This window comes from Periplaneta americana, chromosome 9, assembly GCF_040183065.1.
Source record: "Periplaneta americana isolate PAMFEO1 chromosome 9, P.americana_PAMFEO1_priV1, whole genome shotgun sequence".
NCBI classification, from domain to species: Eukaryota; Metazoa; Arthropoda; class Insecta; order Blattodea; family Blattidae; genus Periplaneta; species Periplaneta americana.
The window spans coordinates 10788863-10816038 of NC_091125.1; the positions used below are offsets into that span (position 1 = coordinate 10788863).

The 27176-nt window shown below is 34.2% G+C and overlaps 1 protein-coding gene across 26 annotated transcripts in view; it reads left to right on the plus strand.

The window, feature by feature from the left end:
- LOC138705774 (uncharacterized) overlaps window positions 1-27176 on the plus strand; it is a 307903-nt gene that overhangs the window by 142040 nt on the left and 138687 nt on the right. For all 26 annotated transcript variants that reach the window (XR_011333771.1, XR_011333770.1, XR_011333777.1 and 23 more), the window contains one exon: window positions 19081-19254. The gene's annotated coding sequence lies outside the window, so the exon portion shown is untranslated. The remainder of the gene's footprint in view (window positions 1-19080; window positions 19255-27176) is intronic.

The following is a 27176-nucleotide window of genomic DNA, read 5'->3' on the forward strand; positions in this document are numbered from 1 at the left end:
GTAGTATTAGGATATACGGTCATATCCTCAAATGCGGTAGTCGACCTGGTTGGCAAGTTGGTATAGTGCTGGCCTTCTATGCCCAAGGTTGCGGGTTCGATCCCGGGCCAGGTCGATGGCATTTAAGTGTGCTTAAATGTGACAGGCTCATGTCAGTAGATTTACTGGCATGTAAAAGAACTCCTGCGGGACAAAATTCCGGCACATCCGGCGACGCTGATATAACCTCTGCAGTTGCAAGCGTCGTTAAATAAAACATAACTTTTTTTTTCAAATGCGGTTAAAGGCAAGCCATACCCCACCCTCCGCACTCACCCTTGTCCGTAACTTCACTGCTAGAAAAAACCGTTTGCTGCAAGATACTTGGATGGTTCCTCGGAAAGTTTTCCTAAGGTCTGAGATGTGCAGTGGCGACAACTCACGACAGAAAGTGAAAGTTTGAAGAAAATTATTACATCGGGAAGCATTATAAATAAAATCTGTAATTAAAATGTTTTCTATCCTCAGAGGCACGAAATTAAACTGTAGGATCATCCTCATATCCTTTAAGGAGGAATCGCCACTGGACACATCTTCCATCATATCCTATGCCAGAATTCAGCTCAACTTATCTATACTAATAATCAGGGAACGGATTTATATGGACTAAAAATATATGAAATATGTAAATATATATGTAGTTATTTTTACCAAAATATGGAATTAAATATGGATTTTTACCAAAATATGGAATTAAATATGGACTTAAAATTATAAAAAAATGACTATGTACGTTAAATATTGGTACATTTTAATCAAACTAAACAAAAAATATAATGGACGTACCTTATCTTCCAATGTAGTTTCAACAAAACACAATTTTTATTGTCTGTTACCATAACAATAGGTTACAAACATTTCTTTCAAGTGCTGAAAAGTGAATCTTCTTCTATTGTCTCTGAGGATAGATTTATACTGACTAAAAGAGCGTTCGACGTCACAAGAAGTAACTGGTACATAATTCAATTTCACAATGTCTGCTGGGGATAAGTCCAAGTTAATCTTCACTGTTGATTCACCACTCATCACAGCAACAACCTTTTGTAGTTCTTCATATCCAGGGTTTTTTGAAAGTACAGTGTCCACCTTAGCTCTTACTGCATCTGCAACTTTACCTCTACCACGATTCAGTTGTTCCACAGTACTATTTATAATTTCAAAACTTTCAGATAGTGAAAGGTGCCTATTTTGGAGACTTTTGAGCGTTTTTATGATGCATGAAAATGTATGCTGAATGTGAGCTAAGTCATTCTTCACACTTATGTCACAGGTAACTGTTTTCGCAGTATCAATTGAGACTGCATCTTCAGAGTCCAATGCAAGGAGAACATTGTTAATAGAGTCTATATGTTCGGCATAATATTCAACTGCTTCTAGCCATGTACCCCATCTAGTTAAAATTGGCTTTGGTGGCAATGGAATTTCAGGGTACATTTCTTTCAACACGTTAACTCTACTGGGAGCTTTGAGAAATACTTTTTTCACTGATGAAATCAACAAATCTACTTTAGGGAAATTGTCTCTGACCACTTCTGCCACACGATGAAATGCATGCGCCATACAAGTAAAATGAGTCAATTTAGGATATACAACAGATAATGCTTGTCCAGCTTTGACCATATAAGGGGCAGCATCGCTAATAAAGAATAACACATTATCGTACATAATACCCTTTGGCCACAGGATACCCATAGCTTCGTTGAACAGTTTAACTATAGTTTTGTTATTGCACTTTTCTAGAACATCACAATGTAAAAGAATTCGTTCAGAATATTGTTCACTTAACAAACCGATAACTACATTACCAACAAGTCTACCTTCTTTGTCGGGAGTCTCATCAATGGAAACCCAAATTGAACTATCTTTAATTTCATCTCTTATCTTCTGTATTGTCTCATCGTAGATGGATGGAGCATACGTCTTCCTAAGTGTTGACTCATCCGGGATTGTATGTTGAGTATATTTTTCAAGGAATTCCCTGAAGACCTTATTCTTTAGTTTGTAGAGAGGAATATCAGCAGAGATGAGAGAACGGCACAGGTCGATGTTAAACTCAGATCTTACATTCGATGTTGTTGGTTGTGTTAAAAACAATTGTCTCTGCTTGGAATTTAGTTGTTTGTTGGCCTGATGTTTACTAGTTGTAATGTGTTGTTGCACCAGGAACTTTTGTGTAGATGATACTGCACACTGACACAAATTACAAAATAATATTTTATTGTCAGTTGATAAACCATCTTCTTTAAATTCTGAAATGTAACTTGTTAGTTTTGATTTTAAATTGACTGAATGACGTACTTTTGGCATATTTACCGTCTTTATAGTATGATTTACAAAACTGAACCTATGTGTACTCTGACTGGCATTTAACTGTTGAGCTGCACAACTGAAGTCTGTTAAAAATTTTAAATTAAATTAATACAGTTTTGTAACTTACTTTCCCATTGTTGATAGGACTGCTAATTTTCAAATAACTCTGATGTTAAAGGGATTACTGAACATGTGTTTAAATCTCTATTGTTGAAATGTATTTTTAAAAGTTAATGGAATTTTGTTTTGTTTTATTGTTAAACCTAATATAATATGGACTGTTTTATATGAAATATGGAAAATATATGGAAATTAACGAAAATATGTACTAAACTCTAAAATATGGAAAAATATGGAAAATAAAAGTAGGATTTTTCAACCCTACACATTGTGAAACATAAAGATAATGCAAAATATAAATTATATTAGCTTTATAAGTAAATATGTATTTACATATAAATCCTTTCCCTGCTAATAATAAATCTGTAAGCGAAATTTTTCCGGTAATTTTCGATTTTCCAAAAATAATTGGTATTAACATGTGTAATTAATCATCCTGAAACCGAAAATCGCTTTTTTGATATTTTTGTTTGTATGTTTGTCTGTCTGTCTGTCAGTCTGTCTGTTTGTTACCTTTTCACGCGATAATGGCTGAACGGATTTCGATGAAAATTGGAGCATAAATTAAGTTCGTTGTAACTTAGATTTTATGCTATATGGCATTCAAAATACTGTATTTAAAAGGGGGGTTATAAATGGGCCTGAATTAAATAAACCGAAATATCTCGCTTATTATTGATTTTTGTGATAAATGTGACATAACAAAAGTTTCTTTAAACATTATTTCCGATAAGTTTTATTCCAGGCAAAATTTTGATAGGACTGATATTTAAGGATATACAAGAGTTTTAAAATAACAATACAACACATTTTCAACACCGCCTCAGATTATAGTGTCGTTCCGTAATTCCTATATGCTAAATATAAACTTTTTCAGTAGGAAGAAAAAACAGATTTATTCATTCTATGGCAGTGGTACATAGGAGATCGTGAATTCTTACATTTTCCAAAGAAAGAAATATAATTACATATAGCCTATAGGAGATTGTATTATTTGCTGTATAACTATTTAAGTTATTTAATAGAGCAAAAATCTGAAAACCGATATGTCACAAAGGAGTTATTGCAGGAACGACATCAATGGCTATAATGAAATTAAAACAAATGACTCCGTCCATTTAAGGCGGCCTTGACGTTTATCAGTATTAATATACAGAGAATATTAAATTTGTCTGTTTGTATGAAGTAATCTCAGAAGCTAATTTGGATAATTCCTTCACTATCTGAAATTTGTGGTTTCTCTAGATGGATGTAGTACTACATATAAGGAATGAGGTAAGATGAAAATAGATCTTTACGCACAGAGAAATAATCTTCATACACAATCCACTCTATTAATTTGGAGTGATTTATTAAAGATGCATTCAAGACTAATTTAAAAAAAATGTTAAACGGATTATCGTTGCATCAAAAACGGATGTTTTCTGAACCAAATGATCATATTTTAATTATTTACAAATAAGAAATATGTTAAAGGAATTATCATTGGACCAAAATGTTCGCATTTGAATTACTTAAATACAATTTTAATTATGCAATTACTTTATATATATTTCTAACAAGTGCAGCGGAGCGCATGGGTATGGCTACTTTCCAGTATGAAGAGAAACCACATATGTTCAGGACTTGTGAGGTTTCTAAATATTTTAGATTCTTAGATTGGCAGCACATGCATAAGATTTACGATCAATTAATTAAAAATAATTATTATAGTTTGGTAACATTGTATATTAAATACAATTTTCCCCAGCACAGGGGAGGTTTGAAACAATCACACATTACTTCCCCATAAGAGGCCATTCCTTCCTCCCCTCCGACCGTGATTTTGGCGTCATGGAATGGAAACTGAAAAAGACAATCTAGTTCAAAAAATTACGTTAAGTTACAGTTCCAGAAAGAACTGAAATATTGATTTTAAAGAATGGTGGCCTCGCCATTATTGCAAGAATAAATTGTCTCTGGAAACTCAAGTGAGAGGAACCCCACGTTCTCAGTAAGAACCATTTTCAACTGAATTCCATCAGTTTCATTACTCCAGTGAAAATCCCGGAGTTGTAAAAGCAAAAGTACACATAGATGGAAGAATAATGGAATATACTTTTGTATTACCCACATTAAGACTTGTCCAGCACTTTCATCTGTCAGCTTTGTGGATAGGTACTGGCAGGCCAGAGAAAGAATGCAGCAGTGTTGACATCCTCTCCTTCATAGTTTCGCTTGCACATTGTTCAATTTATTTCGTTTTCTCTCCTTTTAGTTTTTATCGCCATTGTACGGCCAGTGACTCTACATTGCCACTACATTGAATAAAAAAAAAACTTTTGTATTATCAGAACATTCATTGATTCCTCATACCATATAAAGGAAGTTTGCCAATTAAAAAAAAAAAAAAAAGACGGATCATCTGAAAAAGTGCCACAGATTCATTCCAGAAAACGAAGGGGTGCAGGAAGTGTACATTATGATTACACATGAAAATGATTGAGTAATAATATGATATTGATGATTTGTGAAGGATTTGCAATATGTACCCTTTGTTCTGAGGAATGCGCGCTTCCTCCTCATGGGGGAAGAAATTTTCTCATGAAATTTCGGCTAGTGTAGGCCTATGGGACCGATGTGCACCCAGCATCGTGATGTACTTGGGGAGCTGCGATAGGTAACGAAAATACGGTTTCGCAAACCAGCTATAACGGCTGGGGGAATCATCATGCTAACCACACGATACCAGTCCACACCTGTGGGGTAACAGCGTGTGTGGCCGCGAAACCAGGTGGCCCGGGTTCGATTCCCGGTCGGGACAAGTTACCTGGTTGAGGTTTTTTCCGGGGATTTCCCTCAACCCAATATGAGCAAATGCTGGGTAACATTCGGTGCTGGACTCCGGACTCATTTCACTGGCATTATCACCTTTATCTCATTCAGACGCTAAATAACCTAAGATGATGATAAAGCGTCGTAAAATAACCTACTTAAAAATACCACTCGATACCTCCATTCTGGTTGGATGATCGTTCACCTCTGCTTCAGCATGTGGACGTGAGTCCAGAACTGGCTGGTCGGTCTTGGTCCTTAATGTGCTGTAGCGCCACAGACTTACTTTTTTTATTATTATTTTAGTAGGTTATTTAGCGTCTGAATGAGATGAACGTGATAATGCCGGTGAAATGAGTTCGGGGTCCAGCACCGAAAGTTACCCAGCATTTGCTCATATTAGGTTGAGGGAAAATCCCGGAAAAAACCTCAACTAAGTAACTTGCCCCGACCGGAAATCGAACCCGTGCAACCTAGTTTCGCGGCCAGACGCGCTAGCCTTTACTCCACAGGTGTGGACGGTTTACTTTTTACTTTTACCCTTTGTTCTGAATAAAAATCTAATTTTAGTGTTCTATTCCGACGTTTACTCTGAGTGTACATAAAAATAAATTAATATTCTGTTATATTGATGATCTATGAATGTTACGAAATAAGTAACAATTTTTCCTGAATAAGAATATCATTTTAACATTCTATTCCGATGCTTAAAGTTTGTCTAGTCATGAGAATGAATGAATATTTTATTATATTGATGATCTGTGAAGGATTTGCAATCGCAAATAACAATTTATTCTGAATAAAAAAATTTTTTTTGTTCTGTTTTGAAGTTTACAGTAATAGTACACAAATGAAAATGATATATTGATGATCTGTGATAATTTTGCAAAGTAACGATTTGTTGTGAGTAAAGATGTAATATTTTATTGTATTCTGCTAATTAATGTATGTTCAAAATATTGAGAAACAACACATATCCAATGGATTTATATATTTTTTCTCGGAAAAGAGATGTAGCATAGGGATGAAATCTACTCTAATCTTTAACTTACTGTACTTCACCACATACATTTTTTTACGGGGTCAAAGTAGTAGGTAAAAGTACTGTGTGGTTTTTGTCGTTCCTGAAAATTTTACTTTTATGGACGTGTGTGGTTTCTCAATATTCCCATTCAAATGATGTATAGAAATTATTATACATTCAGAAATTTAAAATAAAATATATTATAGTCCAGATATATGATCTGAAGACATTAATTAGTCAATTAAGCACAGAAACTTAATCATAAACGAAAGCAAAAAAACATCTTTTGAATTCATTATTTTCTAACTTTAATATACAGAGTGATTCAAAACCTCAGCGACAAACTCTGAGGGGTGATAGATCTCTTTTTGTTAAATAACCTATGTCTTTTCAAAGTTACCGTTGAAAATGTTTTTGCGCGGGCGTACGTCAATGTATGAGAATGTGTGCACCCTTGTTTGTAGAGATGTTTGTAAGAGAAGAGAAGTGTTATTGTTGTTTGTTTACATTTAATGTTCAATGCCTTTTCATTTCAGCTCAGTGTAATCATCAATTTAGAATGGATGTCTACGTGGTCTTCCACCAATGCGCTGGAGATGAAGAGACCCATTGTCTCGAAGGCGCTGATAAAGTAGAGCAAACATTGTGTGGTGAGGGTGATTTCTGTTTTGAAACTGTTGTTGGTACATGTGGAGAGCTCTTCTTCCGTTTCTGCGAGCCTCCCCATAACACATTACCATGTCGGCTAACTCGGGAAAAGTGTAGACATTCCATTCTCAATTGATGATTAGACTGAACTGAAAGGAAAAGGTATTGAATATTAAACGTAAACAAACAACAATAGCCCTTTTCGTCTCTTACATACATCTCAACAAACAAACAGGGATGCACACATTCGCCTACACTGACATACGCCCGCGAAAAAACATTTTCAACGGTAACTTCGAAACGACGCGTCAAAAAACATAGTTTTTTTAACAAAAAGAGTTCCTTATTGTTAGATCTATCACCCCTCATAGTTTGTCGCAGAGGTTTTGAATCATCCTGTATAACGGAAAAGGAGTTGACACAATTTTTGGGGTGTAGTGTTCCCCATTCCCCCCCATAACTCCGCCTATGCTTGCTCCTTCAAAAACTTAACCTTACTGTATAGTCCAGGACTTTCGTCAATTTCATCGCAGTAGTTGCGCTACAGATTTGAAGCTAGTTCAATTTTCTCGTTTGGTGATAAATTCCAAATTTTGTAAGACTTCAAATGACTCAAAAGAGTGTCGAATTTAGACCACTTACCATATCTTTGCCAAGCACTCATTTAAATTTAGAACTAGCAATGGAAATGTCGTTGTTTGAAATATTACTTCTAAGTTCGTTAATTACTTTTAAATTCGCGATAATTTTTGGCACAACAGAAGTACCGGCAATTTTAAAAAATACAACTTTCAATATTTTTTTTATTGCGTTATTTTACGACGCTGTATCAACATCTAGGTTATTTAGCGTCTGAATGATATGAAGGTGATAATGCCAGTGAAATGAGTCTGGGGTCCAGCACCGAAAGTTACCCAGCATTTGCTCGTATTGGGTTGAGGGAAAACCCCGGAAAAAACCTCAACCAGGTAACTTGCCCCTACCGGGATTCGAACCCGGGCCACCTGGTTTCGCAGCCAGACGCGCTGACCGTTACTCCACAGGTGTGGACTCGTTCAATATCATTTACTATTACTTTGAACCCATCAATTTTCATATTTTCGATCCTGCTTTTGTACTGGTTAAAATCTGAAATCACGTCATTTGCCAACCACTTGCTAAACGCATCTTCATCTCTCGCCTCTGCTTCTTTTCGTCTTTCTTCTGGTTCTTCATGGTTTTGTTTACATTCAGAGAACAAATATGATGGCTGATTTGGAAGTTTTGAAGGGACTGCATCATCTGTGAGTTTAGGTATTTTTCTGGGCATTACAAGAACACTACCGTCACTTCGAACTGCTCTTCCAGATTTTAATCAGTTCAAAAGTAGGATCGAAAATAAAAGTGTCTCTGGTAATTGACTTGGATACCACGAAACCTGCGACATGAGTAGCACAAAGGAAACTGGACTCTGTTCACTATGTGAAGATGGTTGTGCACCACTCAATGACAGTGAAAAGGTGTGTGAACTAGATCCATATAATGGAAGGACTATTATGAAATTGAAATGTGTGGAATACTGCTAAAACGTGTTAGAAATGCTCTATGCCAACTAGCAAAATCAAACAATCTAGGTTGTAGAGGGGGGGGCTAACGCACAAACTTATCGACAACCTCCAGAACTACTTTGGCATTGCTTTGAGGGCCAATACTGGCAATGTAGAAGATAATTGTAGAGCAATCTGGGTTTCCTTGTTCCATATCGCAGCAGATGATGATCAGCCTCTCCATGCTAAGCATCCATTGGGTGAAGGGAGTTGGTGTCCTTACCAAGTAGTGAAAGTCAAAGGAGAAACATACAAACACAAAGGACCTGGCATGAAAATAGATATCGTAAGAGCGATTAAATCTGTATATGAGAGGTTGAATGACCTAAAGTTGTTGGCAAGGTGCTTACATAGAAAAACCCAAAATGTGAACGAGGCGTTCAATGGAACAATATGGAACAGGTGTCCCAAGGAAGTTTATACAGCTCAGGAAACTGTAAATGTGTGTGTCAGTAATGCTGTGTGTCATATTATTTTTGGATCCAGAAGTAGAAATTGAAATTCTAAGGAGGATGGATGTAAACCCTGAAACAAGCACCATCGCAGGAGTTGCTGCATCAATGGAAAATGAGGACAAAAGCCGCATCAATGGAAAATGAGGACAAAGTCGCATCAATGGAAAAAGGGGACAAAAGTGCCAGAAAACATCAACATCTGAAGTTAAAACAAGGAGGAGGTATCTGAGAGACAGAAAGAAGCTGAAACTGGACCAACATGAAGCTGCTGAAGGGGTGACATATGAAGCTGGAGGCTTCTGTGCTCTGAAAGTTTGTGGCTCATTTCCTGTAAGTAGTAATTTTAGAACATTTAATTTTTTGAGACATGATATCTCAGCCAAATATGATGATTAAGGAGTGGATTCCTATGTAATTAAATATTATTTTTGCGTGTGATAAAACACAATTAACAAAGTTAAACATTCCGAACATGAAGTTTCAAGCTTAAAACCCTAATTTTATTTCACATAAAAACACATATTTTTACAAAAAATTATGTAAATACATATTTTCAGGAAATCTATTATAAACACATAAATCTTGGAGTTTTTTTTACTTAAATAATTTTTTACAAGAATTTTTAAACATTTTAAAACTAAATCAATTATGTAATTCAGAAGGACGTTATCTTTTTAAGAATTCTTGGTTGCTTTGTGTTTCTAACTGCTGTGTGGTGTATCCGTGATCCATTTTTGTAATAGTCCTAGTTTCGCCTCAAGTTCTGAGAACTGCTAGGCAGCATATCAGTGTTATTATTAGAGAATAAATTAACGTAGATAAGGAGGAGAGATCTTGCAACACATAATTAGGAATGTTTATTTTTGCTGAAAATGATTTCATTCAATGCTTTGCTTGTGAAACACAACAGATAAGAGCTCGGGTATGAATATTATTATTTTTTTAAATTTAGACCAGCCAGAGGCCGTTTACCAAAGTTATCTCTTTTGTTTTCTGTTTTCGTTTTTCATTTGTTTTCCTTTGTTTTACTTATATTAATACAAACACAACACCCATGCCCGAGACAGGACTCGAACCCACAGCCCTTCGGAGCAAGCGGTAGAAACAGTCCGTGCCTCTAGTGCTTGTGCCACCCAGGCCGGCTAATTTAGACAAATCTCTCGCCTCTTGCTCGGCAATACGTCTTGTTGTGATTCCCTGTTATCGGCTTCGTCTATCGATATCCTTCAAGATATACTGAAAGATGGTTGTTTAGAAAACGATTTGGCTTTCCTATTAGCAAATCTAAGCTTTTTGTGTGACACCACAAAAAAAAAACTCGAAACATCCAAAAACCTGTTGTCTGAAACAGGGAGGTGCGTGCCGTGAAAATTAAACTAGACTCGCTACCAGGTTCAGAAGTACAAGTACTAAGGGACAAATTCCAGAATGTGTTTGGGAAAAACAGTAGATATAAAAAAAAATGTGTAAAGTTGCTCAAGTATTGGAGGGTGTGCCTATAGATGAAGCTGACGGTGTATGTGTTTGTGACATTCCTCTCTTTAAATATGCACGTCTGATGTCCTGTGATGTGGAAAGATCGTTTTCACAGTATAAGTCGTTGTTCAGAGATAATCGGCAAGCATTTGTGATGGAGAATTTGGAGATGACCTCTGTTGTTCACTGCAATTCTCGGCCAACTACTAGCACTCAAGTGTGGTTGGTGAGTATCTAGTAACATTTTTTTATCCCAAGCTAAGTAAGGTATTTTTGTCATATTAAAAAAAAATATTTTTTAATTTTTAGCAAATATTTTCGTACTTTTTAGCACATAAAAATAAATATATTTAAATTTTTTAGCACATAAAAATTCGCTCCCTAATGATGATACCAAGAAGATATTGGTATCATTTTGAAGCTTCCTTAGTGCCTGACAATGAATAAAATTACAATAATATAGTTAATATCTTTGGATTTTTTTACATAATTATGGAACATAAAACACTGTCATATGTTACATATATGGTAATATTTAATTAATGTAAATGAAAATAAAAAATAGCTCTATGTCAGGCATTAAACAATAGTTTTAGCTATAAAATAGTGAAAAAAACTGTGGCTCTATCTTGAAAACTGCATGAGATATGTTTCAGTTTTAAGTCAAATTTTAAAACAAAATAATTTTTAGAAACAATTTAGAAACAATTTCAAGGGATCTGTTCAGTTCATTCTCTTTCCGGTACTATACTCAATTGTTTACAAATTTTATAGGGCAATATTATGCAAAACAAAATTGTTTATATGTAAAGGTGTACATATACCTAAAGGCAATTTATTCATTTTGTTTGTCTGTAGTTGAGTTGAGATTTCTGAAAAGTCTAACCAGTTTAATTAAAAATAGAATCAAGAAGGTGCTTTCAGATGGTACAACATAAAGACATAAAAATTACATTATTTTGTTTTGTTATAAAATAAAATTAATTGCTCTATTGAAGGACAACGTTTTATAGCTTCTTCTTCTTCTTCTTCTTCTTCTTCTTCTTCTTCTTCTTCTTCTTCTTCTTCTTCTTCTTCCCTTCAAGTATTAGGCCAAATGGCCTGTTACGATCTCACGTTTTATAGCTAAAAGAAAAAAATAATGACATTTCATCAACATACTCTAGGATTCCAGAATCACAATATTTTCGTTGAAATTTTTTAATTTTCCGAAAACGTAAGCTTCGAAGATAATTGCAATGCAATGTTCATTACAGTGGTCAACAGTCATTTTGCGCCAGACATAAAACTAACAAATTGTTACTAATTTCGACCTCCTGAATTAAAAAAAATAACAAGAAAAATGTTCCATCAGTTTGGGTTTTCGAGGTTAACAATATAATTTTCTATGTATTTTATTTTAAAAATCACCGTATTTCTTGTGAAACTATTTGTGATGACCTATTATGTGGAAAACAATGTGTTAGAAACACTTGTAGAAATGTAAATTATTTTATTGCCCTTTCACGAATCTATTTGGAGGAGGTGAAACTGGTTCGCGATATGAATTCGCTTGAGTTTACATGATTTTACTTCAGATGTGTATTTATATCACTGCGAGCTTTGATGACATTACTGTAGTTTATATTTTTCAATATACTACTCTGTAAAAACCATTTATAGAAGCAGAAATTGTTTTAATGCCCTTTTCGTTTCCATTTGGAGGGGGAGATTCAGGTTCGCCACATGAAATCACTTCAGATTACCAGGAGATTTCCTTGATGTTAGTATTCTGTATAAGACGTGTATTGCTTTAAAAAGTGCTTTAATGATAACATTCAAAGTACGAATGTTTAAATGTGCGGATTTGAAGGTTGTAGCATTGTTTCTTAGAATGCAATTATGGCTACACAAAATCTTTCTGTCCGAATGGGATATGCTCGAAATGAGCATTATAAAATAAAAGTGTGGCCAACACAATTACTAGAGCCAGGGAAGAAAAATATTATACAGCAACTCATTGCACCTCAAAGTAAAGTAATTTCATCCCGTTTACACATTAAGTTAGGGTTAATGAAGAATATTGTTAAAGGGATGACTCATGAAACTGATGCATTTAGTGACTCAAAAATAAAAGAGAAAGTTTTCAACGGACCACAAATTACAGTAATAATGAAGGACAATCACTTCGAATCTTTGTTGGAAGGAAAAGAGAGAGCCGCATTCACGAGGCTGTATTAAATTTTCTGGGTAACCGTGGAACTTTATTTTTATTTTATTTGGTTATTTTACGACGCTGTATTAACATCTAGGTTATTTAGCGTCTGAATGAAATGAAGGTGATAATGCCGGTGAAATGAGTCCGAAGTCCAGCACTGAAAGTTACCCAGCATTTACTCGTATTGAGTTGAGGGAAAACCCCGGAAAAACCTCAACCAGGTAACTTGCCCCGACTGGGATTCGAACCCGGGCCACCTGGTTTCGCGGCCAGACGCGCTGACCGTTACTCCATAGGTGTGGACACCGTGGAAGTGAGTACTACGAAGAACTAGTACAAAATTTACTGTTGGCGTTTAAAGCTATGGGTTGTAACATATCCCTTAAAATTCACTTCATTTACTCCATCTTGACTTCTTCCCCGAGAATTGTGACAAATTCAGTGATAAGCATTGTAAGCGATTTGATGAAAAATTTTATATATTTAAAAAAGATACCAAGAACAGTGGAGTACCAATATGCTAGCAGACTATTGTTGGACCTTAGCTCGTGATGTACCCAATGTCCAGTAAAAAAGAAAATGCAGAAAAATAAATCTGTAATCTTCTGAATAGTGAGTATTTAACATTACGGTCTTTATATAAAGCAATATTTTGAATAGACATAAATTCGAAAATTTCTAAAAAAAAAAAAAACGTAACCTAAAACTGCTTTTTATTGTCATATTCGTATTCAGGAGGTTCAAATTATATAGAAAACATTTATCACATGCCCAATGCAAAAAAAAAAAAAAAAAAAAAACAAACACGTTAAAATTTGTTACGCAGGGATTAACATTAGTTTTAAAAGTAATTACTAGGAATTAGACATTTATTTCAATGATCGAATGTCGAATTAACCCATCTCTATTGTATTATTATTTGGAAAAGTTTTGACTCCTACAGATGTTTCTAACCTATGTCTTCTACCAGTAAGTTCATTACCACATTATTGACATAATGTAGTATCACAGACTGTGGTAGTATGATAAAAAACGGTGAAATTTCATCTGTCTACTTTCACTTGTTCAAGAGAAAATGGGGACACATGCAAATAAATGTAATTTTTTAAAAACCAAATACACAGTTGAACACGTGGTAAGAACTATATTTCCTTAACTGCACAGTCGCAACATTGAAGTTCATCTCCTATTATGAAAACGCAGCCAACATAGTATAGAATGAATTTCTGCTACAAAATTAATAAAACAAGAGGAAGAAGATCTCCAGACCAAAGAGTGAATTTTATAATGATAAAAATCAAGTAACATGAGTGCAATACATAACTGCATCATAAAATGTAAGTTATATCAGTTTCTTTACAAAACTTAAAAATACGGTTTAAATATAAAATATGAAAACGACAATATTTAAATTCCATTGCGGCCGGTTGACTACATTTAAAATCAGGTCGAAAGTTCTCAACCCAAGTAATGTACCATCAATTTTCTTACCTACAGCTTCTATTCCCTGACGGTAGTTCCATTTTTTCATTCTCTATGGAAGCCCTCTTCAACAATGCAAATGACATATTGGACCGCCATTATGAGTTTTGATTTCATTTAAAGCAAGAAAAGATAGCGCTTTATGTGTATTGAGGAGCTCGGTTCGATTCTCATGGGACAATCAGGATGAAGCTCTTTCCACTGAGGTAAGCTTTCTAAGTTATATTAAGATTCCTGCTTGAAAACTACAACAGTAAGTAGGGAATAAAACATTTACGTTTTGTAGTGCCAATGGCTATTCTAGGAATAAATGTGTATATTATGGGGCTGATAATTAAGACTCGATTGGACAGGCATATTTAAAAACACTAACGAATGCACGACGCAGTTTGAAAATTACTGAGGACAATGAGGTTTTATGGTTTTCATACATTACACTGTTTTATGACCATCCTATCTTACTAATAAATAGTAATAAAATAAATCATACAATGCTACACATGTGAAAGTTTGGAAGCATGTGAATCGTAAATAGTATTTAAACAGTATTTTAAATTTGGATAATACTGCGAAATGTATACAAACTTACAAAAGTACGAATCAATAAAAACATGTAATATCACCAATAAAAATTATTATAATATAATTGTAATAGAAAATAAATAGGTAGTTTCCTAGTACCCGGTACTCGTTAGATAGATCATTTTTGTGTTTACACAGTGGCTCCTTTCTGAAAAGAATTTTAATAGTTTGTTACTAATTTAATCTTCATCTTACGATGTTTGGATGACGTATATACGTCCGTCGATGTGACATATTAATGAATTAAATACTATTATAGTCACAATCATGCCATGGTATGAAAGAAAAATTTCACAACCTCGAGCGGGAATCGAACAAGAAGTCGCAGGTTCGATTCCCGCTCGAGGTTGTGAAATTTTTCTTTCATACCATGGCATGATTTGACTATAATAGTATTTAATTCATTAATAGTTTGTTACTAGATGTGATTTTAGTCATTTTGTAATATATTTTTGGTCCAGGGAAAATATGCATCTTTTATACTTATACAACAATGGCCGACTTAGCAACTTATGTAACGAGTACCGGGTACTAGGAAACTTCCAATAAATATTAATAATAATTATTAATATCATTAATACAATTAAAGATCTAATAAGATATATAATAATTATCAATTCCATATCTGGGTTCTCTGCGTATTTATCCATGAAAACAGATTACCGAAATAGGCTAAATGAAGATGCAGAAATGAGGCTACACCTTCCCGCCCTGAAACCAAATAATTATACAAAAAAATTTGTAGCCTTTAAAAAAGAACATATTCACCTCACCAAACAGAACAATTCAGTTCTATATTTTATATAATTACGTATGTAATTTTTAAATACTATTAAAATATATTAACATTTGCATCATAAGCATTATTTTTTTATTCTATTAAAGATCTTACGACAGTTCATAGTAGGCCTACTGAGTAAAGCGAATGTGCACTTTGAACTAAACTGAAAATATAAGTTTTGACAATGTATGTGAATTATTAAATAGTTTCAATCTACAGCTACACCCACTTCAATAAAATGTGTAATAATACTTACTTACAAATGGCTTTTAAGGAACCCGGAGGTTCATTGCCGCCCTCACATAAGCCCACCATCGGTTCCTATCCTGTGCTAGATTAATCCACTGTTTATCTTCATATCCCACCTCCCTCAAATCCATTTTAATATTATCCTGCCATCTATTTCTCGGCCTCCCCAAAGGTCTTTTTCCCTCCGGTCTCCCAACTAACACTCTATATGTATTTCTGGATTCGCCCATACGTGCTACATGCCCTGCCTATCTCAAACGTCTGGAATTAATGTTCCTAATTATGTCAGGTGAAGAATAATATGCATGCAGTTCTGCCTTGTGTAACTTTCTCCGTTCTCCTGTAACCTCATCACTTTTAGCCCCAAATATTTTCCTAAGAACCTTATTCTCAAATACCCTTAATCTCTCTTCCTCTCTCAAAGTGAGAGTTCAAGTTTCACAAGCATACAGAACAATTTGTAATAATAATAATAATAATAATAATAATAATAATAATAATAATAATAAAAATAATAACCCTATTCTTGCGAGGGTTGTGAAGGACGAGTATTTTCCCTGGACCAAAAAATGAAATACAAATTAAGTAACAATTAGCATTTTATTGTGGACCTACTACTGAAGTTGTTCATTTTCATTCTTTAGGTTATCCTAGTAGTTAAGAAAACAAGGTGCCACGAAATGCCGTTTCTGTGGTCATCATTTACCAACATTTGCCCCCTTTGTTTCTTAAAATAATACTTATGTTATATGTTAATTTTTCTTTGTTCATGGACTAAAATTATCGTAGATATAATTAAGTTAAGTTGAATTCACAAACATGTTGAAGAATTTCTTCTTGTGCAAAATCGGATGCAGCCTGGACCAAATGATCATATCTTTATTATTGTAATTTACTTTATAAAGTTTGTTCAGGCATGGTTCGGAATAGATACTGAACTACCTACTCATGCACAGGGTACGATTAAATATAAACTTAAGATTAAATAAATTATTAAGGGAAATTAATATAGGGTTTAATAATTAGTTGCTATGTATTAGTCTCATTCATTTATAGTGTTCGGCACAAGGGCAGATCTTTCACTACAAACCCAGCATTCTCCAGTCTTTTCTATTTTCTGTCTTCCTCTTTGTCTCCGCATGTGATCCATATATCTTAATGTGGTCTATCATCTGATATCTTCTTCTGTCTTGAACTCTTCTCCCGTTTACCATTCCTTCTAGTACATCCTTCAGTAGGCAGTTTCTTCCCAACCAATGACCCAGCCAATTCCTTTTCCTCTTTCTGATCATTTTCAGTATCATTCTTTCTTCATCCACTCTTTTCAACACAACTTCGTTCCTTATTCTGTCTGTCCATTTCACACGTTGCATTCTTATCCATATACACATTTAAAATGCTTCTCTTCACTTCGTCGTAATGTCCATGTTTCTACCCCATACAATGCTACTTTCCACATAAAGCACGTCACTAGAGTCTTCTTTAGTTCTTTCTCCAGAGGTCCGCAGAAGATACTCCTATATTAGTCTTATATCCTTGTGAATATTGGTTATAAATTTTTTCAATTGTGATCCCTTTATGTCATAATTGTTGACTCTTGTTTTTGTAATTTCTGCTACTTTAGCCTATTGCTTATATTAATTGTTTATTTTGTCTTCTTCTTTCAGCTTATCTACAGCGCGGTTTTGATCTCCCGACCATGAGCATTTGCTCATACGAGAGACAAATTCTTTAATTTATATATCTGTTTTTTTTTTTTTTTTTAATATTTGACACGTACATTTTTGTTCGACGATGTAATAGCTCTTTTAATGAATTTTTGTCTTTTGTATTTAACACCTATTTTTGTAGTTTCCTGGTTCCAATAATTGTAATCGTTATTGTAACATGATTGTATCCCAAATAAATTGAAAAAAAAATTACAAAAATATAATAATAATAATAATAATAATAATAATAATAATAGTAATAATAATAATAATAATAATAATAATAATAATAATAATAATACTTACAAATGGCTTTCAAGGAACCCGCAGTTTCATTGCCGCCCTCACATAAACCCGCCATCGGTTCCTATCCTGTGCTAGATTAATCCAGTCTCTATCATCATATCCTACCTCCTTCAAATCCATTTTAATATTATTCTCCCATCTATGTCTCGGCCCTCCCAAAAGTCTTTTTCCCTCCGGCCTCCCAACTAACACTCTATATGCATTTCTGGATTCGCCCATACGTGCTATGTGCCCTGCTCATCTCAAACGTCTGGATTTAATGTTCCTAATTATGTCAGGTGAAGAATACAATGCATGCAGTTCTGTGTTGTGTAACTTTCTCCATTCTCCTGTAACTTCATCCCTCTTAGCCCCAAATATTTTCCTAAGCACCTTATTCTCAAACACCCTTAACCTATGTTCCTCTCTCAAAGTGAGAATCCAAGTTTCACAACCATAAAGAACAACCGGTAATATAACTGTTTTATAAATTCTAACTTTCAGTTTTTTGACAGCAGACTGGATGATAAAAGCTTCTCAACCCAATGATAACAGGCATTTCCCATATTTATTCTGTGTTTAATTTCCTCCCGAGTATCATTTATATTTGTTACTGTAGCTCCAAGATATTTGAACTTCTCCACCTCTTCAAAAGATAAATTTCCAATTTTTATATTTCCATTTCATATAATAATCTCGTCACGAGTCATAATCATATACTTTGTCTTTTCGGGATTTACTTCCAAACCTATCTCTTTACTTGCTTCATGTAAAATTCCCGTGTTTTCCCTAATCGTTTGTGAATTTTCTCCTAATATATTCACGTCATCCACATAGACAAGCAACTGATGTAACCCATTCAATTCCAAACCCTCTCTGTTATCCTGGACTTTCCTAATGGCATATTCTAGAGCAAAGTCAAAAAGTAAAGGTGATAGTGCATCTCCTTGCTTTAGCCCTCAGTGATTTGGAAACGCATCTGACAGAAACTGACCTATACGAACTCTGCTGTTTGTTTCACTGAGACACACTTTAATTAATCGAACTAGTTTCTTGGGAATACCAAATTCAATAAGAATATCATATAAAACTTCTCTCTTAGCCGAGTCATATGCCTTTTTGAAATCTATGAATAACTGATGCACTGTACCCTTATACTCCCATTTTTTCTCTATTATCTGCCGAATACAAAATATCTGGTCAATAGTTGATCTATTACGCCTAAAACCACATTGATGATCCCCAATAATTTCATCTACATATGGAGTTAATTCTCGATTAAATCTTTAAAATTCATTATTCCACATTTCTGAAATTTTCTAGGAACATCAGGAGCCCATGCAGTTGGAAGGCATCGACGCCAAGGAGGACATGCAGCCCATGGAGTGGGAGTCTGCAACTAACCCAGTCGAACATCTGGCTACAACAGAATACCAGACAATGGAATGGGACACCCAGTGGAAGTAATGCTAGTGAACTAATCGTTTCGCCAACAAGGTAAGACCTTGCGGCTTTCATCTTTTTTATTACGTCACATAACTTAATTAGCATGAACTATTACTCCAGCAGTATTTCTGGTCCGCATTGCACTAGCGGGAAACTGAGGGTTTAAGGTTATTTACTTACAGAAATATAAGGCTTTTGTTTTGAGAATTATTCTAATTCAGTGGTGGGCAAAATGAACGCAACCCACAAGACAGGATTTAAATGGCAACTATATACTGTGGGAGGGGTTGCACTTTATAGTGCAGTGACGGATTTACAGACAGTTGCGCCACTACACTCCTACCTACCATATGTAATTAGAATAGTCCATTCACTTGATATTTAATTAATCATTTTTCAAAGTAATTTCTTCGAAATTGGGATTTATACCTGTGTATGCTATTTTCAGTTGCGCAAGAAGATGAGCATCGCTTAAGGGGAGTCTGTACTGCCTATCCCAGCAATGTAAATTTCATCTAATTTAGGTGCACTTTTCTCAGGACTTACATAAGATACACATTTGAAATTTTTAGGAGTTATTCTTCAAGTATTATTGTATGTAACAGGCTAAAATTACGGTCTTTATCTTTTATTACTCTGCTTTACATTGATGGGATGGCAGTACAGACTCCCCTTAAGCGGGATCTGTGGCTGGACTTTATAAATTTCATTTTAGAAAACAGCTGTTCGCACTGGTAGGTTGATGAATACATACCGTCATTTCCCATAACTATGGTCCTGGAACACAACTATGGTCCACGATACAACCATTCAAAGATCAATTTAGAAGTAACATAGACCGTTCGTAGATAGCTGCAGTGACTTGAATTCAAACTACAGTACAACAAGAATATAGATAAACGAGGTACTACGTTATGGAGTACAAAGTTTGAATAGTTGTATCGTGGACAGTAGTTATGTTCTAGGACCATAGTTATGGGAAATGACGGTACTCATTATTTTTGAAGCAAACTGTCTGAGCAGTGGACATGTAGTACTGGACATCTTTTAAAAAAATTTAGCCTTCAGTAGACCTTCACATTCTGCTTTCAAGAAGCTATTATTCTGCAAATCCAGTACCTCTAACTGCAATTCTGGGATAACATTTTCAATTTAAACATGAAAACGAGCGGCAAAAATATTTAAATCTTTCTCCATCCTTTGAAAATCACTGATTCTGTGTTCTTTGAACTCGTATAACAGGTGATCTATTTTAAGAATGTACATATTTAAGTTCGCGTCCTGAATATTTGTAACTAATCCTAAACATGAGAAATGAAAGAACCGCCTTTCTTGCAAGTGTGATATCCTCTCCATTCATATGATTCTGCGAAAGACATTGTATCACTAATGAAGCTCCGAAGTACAGCAGTCCAGTATAATCCGCCACGTACACGCGCAGTATTTTCATGGATTGGGGGAAGGGGAAGGTAGGGGATAAGTTTGATGTTTCGCTGAGATCTGACGTCACTGCGGCAGTGCCGCAGGAATGCCCACCATTGTTCTAGTTAAATGATTGCATTTTCATAACGTCTTCAATGGGCAATTTTAACGAAGTTAGAACACTATGTTTTTTCGTATAGGTTTTGTGTCTTTTGGGATTTAGGCAAAACCAACTGTTACAGATGGCATACAAAAGTATCAATCACAGATCTACGAGTATGTACTGTATAGATATGGAAAAAGATTTGGAGCTCCCTTATTGTTCAAGTTTCGCTTACAACACACTGCGCATGTGCAGTAAACAAGTGCCCCTGTAATATGCTACTTGTGGACAGTCGTGCGAAACTGTTGCCTACTTACCAGTGGACTTCCATCAAGACTCGCTCCATGAAAGAATTTCGAGAAAGATAAGTAGTCAGCGCATATGAGAATGCGCAGCATTTCTGTTTCATTACGATTTTATTGAGATGGGCTGTTCGCTCTTAGCAGCGCCTGTTCGGTCTGCTTAACTATGCTTTTTCTACTTGAATCATCAGAGGACTGAAAGCAAGTAACGGTCTCTTAAACCAAATTATAGTAATTTAGCAATTCCTTCTGATGAGAAAACATAGGAACTTTACCAATTTTAATACCTTGCATAGTATGTATTGAAACAATTAGAAACATAATTCGACCTGGTGTGTACAACAAATACAGAAAGGCGGGAGTAAGATTATTCCAATATTCATGTTAAACAGTGTGACGTACACAAATTTACAATATGAATAACACGGGGCAATTCTGTAAAGCATAGCCCAGTGATGTCAAAGCAAGCGCATTTTTCTGAACTTGATGTCGTGCACGGGCAGCAAGCGCTAAGTATGGAAAGAGGAAGGGTTGTGTATATGAAGCAACCTGTTGGATTAAGAAAACAGTGGTGCACAAACTTCAAACGGAACGTGAAATTTTATGTCGTTATTTTTATATGGCTTCTTTCTGTTTAATGTTATCTATATTGTCTGTAAAACAGAAGTACTAACACTGATTTCTTAATATTGTACTTGTGTCTTACATCTTAATAACATAATAGAGAGTTAAGAAGGAATATTCACTTAAATTCCTTTGTAGTATACTGTATTAAGTGGATGAAACACATCATTCATAAAGAAAGTGATATTCCAAAGAAAGAACTGAGTATGACATGATAAGTTGGAATTTATATTGATTGTATCTTTAGCCTTACAAAAGTAATCAATAAACTAATCATGTTCAATTTATATTGTGATGAGTAGTCAGACCAAATGAAAAAAATACTGAAGCTCCACTGGCAGTACCTCAGTCTGGTAAGATACTGATTTTACTGCATCTACAAAGTCTGCAAAATCATATACTTTATATCCACGTCTTTTCACTGACTGTTCTACTTTGTGATGAAAGGATCAGAAGCCATTAACGAATGGCCTGGTTCAAAATATCTCATCAAAACTTCATTAGTATTTACTTCATTTGAATTAACAATGTAAATAAAAAATGAAAAGAATGTCCAGTTTTTGTTCTGGACCGTGCAGTTGTCCAACCATAGAGTAATTTTGAACAATCTCTCTTGTACTTGAAAAAATTGTAGAAAGTACTTACTATTTCTTCTTTGCTCCTTTTAAAGAGAGCCTCGTGCCGGACAGCTGCAAATGGCTTGCACATTTTTTTCCCCCAACAGGAACGAAGCTCTCATGTAGACAGTCAAACACTTGTGAATATAGCTACCTTAAATGTGTCCAGTCTTGGCAACAAGATAACTTTTTGAAGATCTGCATAATAAATTTGTTTGTTAACCTCTTCAATATTTTCAGCATCTTCTCTGTATTTGGCCCGAGATTTTGATGCTTTCTCAATATGTTTTCCACATTTTACAAGTTTAAAAATTAGTGTCCAAATTTTCCTTTGTGTGGCATTGAAGATTTCACAGTTTATCAAAAGATATGTCCAGTTCACTGGCTACCGTTCTGTACTTTTCATATGAACATTTTTAATTAACATTCTGAGTAATAAAATCATGGTGCATGGCAGTTAGATTTATATCACTTGGTAAATAAAGATGATTAGATGCATGTTCCCTCCGGTAATGTACTAATGTAATATGGTAGGATTAAATGAATGTATGTATCTACGAATAAATTCATTGTCCATTTCATTGTCTCTGAACATATGTGCATATGAACTATCGGTCCAATAGTGATAAAAATATATATTATTTTACTTACATGGTGATTATAATGGTGTTTCTAAAATAAGGTTGAGTAGAATCAATATTCTGCGTCTTGGCTACATAACAACTAAGAAGCAAATGAAAATTGACATGTTTTCAATAATAAGCTAGAAAAATTAATCGGAAAACACCTTGCATATTAATTTTCATGATCAACAATGAATTAATTATAAGAACTATGTTTAAACTATGGGAACTGAGCATTCGGGTAGTGGCGATTACATGCTGAGAACGGATTAAAACACGAAGGATTTGTCACTAATGCAGTTACGTCTAATTTGACTAGAATGGTAAATAGGAAATACTAAGCGAAATGAACGTATGCCTGAGAAACGGCCTTTTTGCTTAGAAAAATGAACTTCCGCCAAATTCGCTTAGGAATTCATATTAATTTTGAGATACGGCTTTCATTAAATCACATCTTAAAGGCACAATTTATTGAGAAACGGCCATTTCCTTTAGGAAATATATATATATATATATATATATATATATATATATATATATATATATATTAGCATCAGAACTATCCAATTATTTCAAAAACTGATTTTCAGAAAATCCTTGAGATACGCCCTTTTGGCTTGGGAGGGCAGAATATGCAAGCTTAATAATGAACTGATGGTGTGGCTGTGTTTTCTTTGGGATATGGGATTGAAATTGAAGTAACAATATGTATACTTATTACTAATTTCAGAAGTTTCCTAGTACCCGGTTCACGTTGCATAAGCCATTAAGTCAGCCATTGTTGTATATTCATAAAAAGATGGACCAAAAATATTTTACAAACTGACTAAAGTCACATCTAGTAACAAACTATTACAATTCTTTTCAGGAGAAACATTAAATAAATTAGGCGTTACATAAACCCTGATATGAATCCGAAAATTAACCTACAACAAAACTGTTTTATGTGGAAAATGAAGATACTATGTGCTACGTTAGACTTTAATCTCTGAGTATTATGATAATAATAAATCTCTTTTATTAAACCCTTTTATACTCGTAATATGACGGTCTTTCCCCAGTAATTGGGAGATCATTTTAGGTGAATTAAAGGCAAAGCTTTCATTTTATTAGAGTGTAATTATTTTATTTTTTCAGAAAGTAAAATAATTTAATTTGTGACGGTTTTCCACATAAAATTAAAATTATGGGAAAATAAAAAATGATGATTTTTGAGTTGTGACTATCTTATTCCAAGGCAACGATTTGTCACCAACAGATGTTTATAACGGTCATTATGAAAATTGTTTATAATTTACATTATCGTTATTTTAAATGTTATGTATTATTATTATTATTATTATTATTATTATTATTATTATTATGTTACAGTATTATTTATTTTTATTATGTAGCACTTATGGCCGAATCCAGAAATGCATATAGTGTGTTAGTTGGGAAACCGAAGGAATAAGACCTTTGGGGAGGCCGAGACGTAGACGGGATGAACTTGAGGGAGGTGGGATATGATGGTAGAGACTGGATTAATCTTGCTCAGGATAGGGATCGATGGCGGGCTTATGCGAAGGCGGCAATGAACCTCCGGGTTATTTAAAAGCCATAAGTAAGTAAGGTATTTATTTATTAATATTGTACTGTTTTAATAGAACATATTCTTGAATATCCTTATAAAATCTTTGAATCGTAATTTTTTCACAGTTATCTAATTTTTAACAAATTTCAACTTCTGTTTAATTTTGTATAATAAAAAATACTTGTGTTATTATTACACTTTCATTAAAAGTTTAAATTAAAAATATGAACTGTCAAATGCACAAAACGTTAAACGAACGTTTCACAATAAAGTCAGAACTCTAACTAACGAACAGGTGAATACCACTCTTAAGATTAATTTAAAATCGGCAATGCACAATATTTAACATCTGCACTGTAAAACTGACAAAACAAGCTTTTCAATATGTTTCACAAGAAGTTAGATTTCATATCGTGTTTGCTTTATTTTATTAGGCTGTAGGTCTCTTTATAATAAAGATAGCATTATTATAATTCGTACGTGCCGCGGCATCAAGCACAGGGATTATATTGAACAAAGGTTAGGAGGGCTATGTCTTATGTCGATGTAGATTTTGTTACTCTGGCAGTGAAAAATTAGACAAAAGAAAACGATCATGGATACAAAAAATACTCAAATCTAAATATGCCATTTTTTAAGTTCAAGGGGGGGGGGGTTAAAATCCCATAACCCCCTCTTACGTACGGCCGTGTTAGGACCTGATGATGCTCGACATAAGTGAAGACGTTAGTTCAAATGATATAACATTGTATTAAACATGAGTTATTGACGGAAATAAAAACTTGTAAGTAAGATTATTTAAGTTATCGGAACCACAATATCATCAAACTATGACTCATTCATTCATTCATTCATTGTTCTGTCCAAGGGCAGATCTTTCACTGCAAACCCAGCTTTCTCCAATTGTTCCTAATTTCTGCCTTACTCTTAGTCTCCACATATGATCCACATATCTTAATGTCGTCTATCATCTGATATCTTCTTCTGCCCCGAACTCTTCTCCCGTTCACTATTCCTTCCAGTACATCCTTTAGCAGACAGTTTGTTCTCAGCCAGTGACCCAACCAATTCCTTTTTCTCTTCCTGATCAGTTTCAGTATCATTCATTCTTCATCCACTCTTTCCAACACAACTTCATTTCTTATACTGTTTGTCCATTTCACACGCTCCATTCTTCTCATATCCACATTTGAAATGGTTCTATTCACTTCTCTTCACTTCGTCGTAATGTCCATGTTTCTGCCTCGTACAATGCCATCTCCATGTAAAGCACTTCACTAGTCTCTTCCTTAGTTATTTTTCCAGGGATCTGCAGAAGATGCTCCTTTTTCTATTAAAAGCTTCCTGAGCCATTATTATCCTTCTTTTGACCTCGTGGCAGCAGTTCATATTACTACTTATAGTAGCCTACACTCCAAGTATTTGAAGCTGTTCACTTACTGTACTGCCTCATTTAGAATTTGAAAGTTTACCTTTTTTATTTTTCTTCATTGGTATTTTAAATTTTGTGTTTTGTTGTTGTTGTTATTATTATTATTATTATTATTATTATTATTATTATTGTTATTATTATTATTATTATTATTATTATGTTGGTATTATTTATTAATATTGTACTATTCTAATAGAACATATTCATGAATATCTTTATAAAATCTCTGTAACGTCATTTTTTCATAGTCAATTGTTAACAAATTTTAACTTCTGTTTAATTTTGTATAATAAATATACTTGTGTCATTATTATACTTACATAAGAAGTTTATACTGTATTAAAGATATGAACTGTCAAATGCACAAAATGTTAAACGAACTTTTTATAATAACTAAGGAACAGATGAATACCGCTCTGAAAATGATATTAAAATGGACAATGCACAATATTGAACGTCTGCACTGCAGAACTGTCAAAACAACCTTTTCAGTATGTTTAACGAGTTAAATTTCATATTGTGTCAGATTCATTGTATTACAAGGTCGGTACTAGTCGGTATAATAAGGATAGCATTGTTATAATTCGAACGTGCCGAAGCATCAGCACAGGGATTATATTGAAGGAGGGGTAGGAGGACTATACCTTATGTCGATGTAGTTTTTGTTACTCTGACGTGAAAAATTGGAGGGAAAACGATTATGGATTAAAAATACTCAGACCTAAATATGTCTTTTTTTTTAGTTTAAATGGGGTTCGAACCCTCTCCACTCTTTGCGTACGTCTCTGTTAGGACCTAATAATAATGACATCAGTGAAAACGTTAGTTCAAATATAAATTTGTATTAAACATAAGTTATGAAGGAAATAAAAACTTGTAAGTAAAATTATTTAAGCTATCGGAACCACAAAGTTAATCAAGCTTTGATTAAAGAGTGTTTATTGGTGTAATGGAAGCGAGAGGATTACAGGATGATGACTGGGAAGGTAAATTGAATGTAGGAAGAAAATTTCAATTGTAGTATAACAATAAGGCACAGGGAGATGATATATCTGTATATATATAATTTGAACTGGTAATGGAAATTACGGGAAAACGGCTGAACGGATTTTAATGAATGACCCCTCATTTTGAAGCTTGGAACCCAAAGTTTTTCAGAAAAATATTAGTTTTCAGTGAAATTTCAATTTTCCTACATCATTTTCCTATTTTCAAAAATCAATCTTTCGTCAGTTTTGAGAACTAATTAATTGCATATTAGAATGAAACAAAACACA